This window comes from Zophobas morio, unplaced genomic scaffold (genome assembly GCF_036711695.1).
Source record: "Zophobas morio isolate AGI-343-1 ecotype UQ-CSIRO unplaced genomic scaffold, CSIRO_AGI_Zmor_V1 ptg000026l, whole genome shotgun sequence".
Lineage (NCBI taxonomy): Eukaryota > Metazoa > Arthropoda > Insecta > Coleoptera > Tenebrionidae > Zophobas > Zophobas morio.
Genome location: NW_026972131.1, coordinates 1,411,146 through 1,414,793, shown reverse-complemented (window position 1 = coordinate 1,414,793; position 3,648 = coordinate 1,411,146).

The following is a 3,648-nucleotide window of genomic DNA, read 5'->3' as shown; positions in this document are numbered from 1 at the left end:
TGTGATTTCCTTTGATTTCCTATGATTTCCTTTTGATTTCCTCAAAATTCGTTTACATAATGTACTACAGGGCGATTGTTAACTTTTTTTTAACTTGACTTTTTTGTTTTGCCGATAATGATGTTGAATTTAAACCTTTTTTTACCAAGTGTTAACGTAATGTGACTGGGTAAGCTGAAGTGCTTTCCCATTAGACGAAAACAATAAATAAATAAAATGTATTGTGCTGCTAAGCAACAAACTGAAATGTTTAAGAAAAAAAATCTGATTTTACTTACAAAAAGAACACTACTCTAAAATCGAGATTTTAGATGTCTAAATCAATAGAGTAAGTATACGTTCGAATTTTACACTTTCTTGGGTCAAATGTTTGTTCTAAAAGTGGACATATGCAATATTCTAGATTTTTTGCACATTCAGTCAGAAAACCTTATGGTCTATTTTAATTTTGAAATTAAAAATGTCTGGTGTGTACAAATTAGTTCGTTTAAATCACTCAAAGATTTAATAAATTATATGATATATTTTTATTAATTTTTTAATAAATTATATTATGAAATTTTGCTTTTGACTTTACGAAATTAAAAGTACATAAGGCCAAGGATATTTTTAGTTACGTCAACAGTTTTTACTTATCAGTGACTCATAAGGCAACAACGAGTGGCTCATACGTTCACAGAGGTAATTAATGAACACCAAATAGTCCAAAATCATTCTATTAGGTTCATCTCTGTATTGTGCATACAAGATCATGTTAAAGTTTGACCTACTAAATCAAACTTACAATAATAACTTAAGTCATTACTTTTTAAAAATTGGGTTTATTCATTTATTATGGTAGCATAAACAGAAAAAACAAGTAGTTTCATTTATTTTATTAAATGTTAAAAAAAACGGTAACTCTAAACATAAAAGTAAAGCATTTCTGTTGGATCATAACAAAATATCACAAAATAAAACAATTTCTTAAAAAATACTTACCCCATAACCTGGGTCGAGATTTGTGTACATGTACATTGTAAATGATGTTGAAGTAAAAAACTGTGCTAAATTCTAGCTACCCATAAATACAGGTGATAACACTTTTAATTTTTTGTTCACAACTTTCAAATGAAGCATATTAGAAAAAAACTTTTGAAATGCAAAATTTAACACGTAAGAATTTTTTTTGCACAATAAAGGAGTGGATAACCCCACTTGATAAATTTTCAGAGGTAATTTTCCCCTTTAAAAGTGTTCATGGGCACCTAGAATTTTGCACAGTTTCTTACTTTAGTATTCTCTACGATATATACTTGTACAAATCTCGACCCAGGTTGAGGTTACATTATAACAAATTTTAATCACATCACTTAAAAAAAAACTAGAATTAAATAAAATATTTTTTCAATAATTTTTTTTCAAAAACTAAACTGCCTCTTCTGAGTACCTGAGGTGGAGGTCGTTTCATTATATATTCATTTTCTTGGATCTCCCCCTGATCTTTAATGTCCGGAAACACAAAAGCATCCGGAATTTTTGGATTCCTTTTCAAAAAATCACAAAAAATAGGGTTAAGTGAAAACACTTTACCAAAGTAACATTTTTTGTATTGTTTTTGAGTTGTTAATTGTACTATAATATAATCGTCTATATTTAAGTCTGGTTTAGAACGATCAGTCTTACTATTTTCAGCCTTGAGATTCAAACGAGGATTCAAATCATCAGAATAATTGGAAGAATTCAAACTTTCGGTGTCCGTGCTGTCATCATATTCGATACTACTTGGGTTGTCTAAATCAGTTGAGTCACTTGATATATTATAGCGTCTTTTTTGTTTTCCAATTTGGACTGGTTTTTGAATTTGAGATGCATCTTTATGTTGAAGTCAGGTATCTGTTTCTGAGTTAACTCTACTACTATTAAATTTCTTATTTTGAATAAATCTTTTGAGACGATCCACACTGACGCGATCCTTTTCATTGTCTAACAGCCAGCAAAGTGAAGACTTTTTTATAACTTTTGTTGTATTATCTAAGCGTATTCTGACTAGATCACCTTTCTCAACAAAAATATCGTCACTATCAAAACTTCTAAGGTGTATGTCTCTGTAAAATTTCTTAGATTCGTACGAAATTGTGCAAAGATCATTCCGTAAATCTTCATCTTGGTCAACTGGATCGTTTTCCAAACTTTGAAATCAGCTACGTTTCATGGCTATTTGAGAATTGTTGTAATTTTCAATGTGATCGCATTGTTCTTCACTAAACATTTCATCTTCAACTTCGTCATTGCATTCATTGTCTTTACACGGAGGCAAAAATACATAGTTGAAATCTATCACTTTCATTCCTAAATCTTCAGTGTCACGCAGACAATCCCGTAAAGCTGATTCTACGGTGCTTTGTATATCTTTATCTGAAATGTTTCTCAAGTCATCATTTTTCACAAAATCTCTCTTCATGATTGAACTCTTTTTCCTGATTTCTCTAGGAAAAACGAATTTTTTATCCAAATCGTTTTTAATGTTGTTTATAGTTTGCAGTCTGTCACTTCGATGCAACACATCTCTTATACTAAAATTAACAATTGTGCTAAAAGTTGAGGTCATTGATCTAAGGCTTCTAAACATACTCTCACAAGTTTGAGAGCTAAACTTCCAAGGCAAGAACATATCATCAGTAAGATTTTTGCACGACCTGAACTTAATGAATTTGGTACCTCATATCACAAACTCAATTTTTAAAAACTAATTTGGGGTGAAATTATAAATTTGGTTTGTAGGTATAAAGCAATATAGTGTATCATTTCTCATCGGAACTGCACTTCATTAACTACAACTTTAATATTTGTCAAGCTGAAATATCATGCTGTCAGTTAATGATATTATACTGGAATTTTCTATCATTATGCTCTTAAAAGGTTATTTAATCTCCAATTTTAAGATTAAATTGATATTTTCTTTCTTATGATGAATGCTATGACTTGTGTCGTACATGTTACGTTTATTAGTTCTAGAAAATATCTAGTTTAACTGGATTTGCTATGATGATTTTGGATTTCCTTCGTTTTCTTGTTGATTTCTCGTTAATTTCTCATTGATTTCCTCTTGATTTTCTTTGATTTCCTCTGATTCCTTTTTTGATTTCCTGCGATTTCCTTTGATTTCCTCTAGCGTGTATAATTGATTTCCTCTGCGGTTTACCCCTCGGTTATCACTATACTAATATATATTACTGAACAAAAGAGGATTTATAAATTAGTATTCTGTATCTTGGTGGGATTTTTTTTCTTGACGTAATCAATGTGGACAAGGGACTTCACCGTAATTGTGATCAGAATTATGGTTCACCGACTTTACAATAAATAAAATCATGCTTTATCTCAGTCTAAACAACTGATACAATTTAAACTGAAAAAATCAGTGTAATGTGAAGGTCAGGCTATATGACAACGTCAATTATGTAATTAACAAAAAATGAAAATATTTGTTGGTTGCAGTGAGTGCTGACAACACTACACTTATAGAATTTATTGTACTCAAACATAAAAAAATGACTGTATCTTGTATGTTTATAATGTTATTGGTTAATTGAAAAAAATTGGTCGAAAGTTGTTTCGACAGAACTTCCCGCGCACCTAAAGTACAATAAAACATATCCAGCTTTT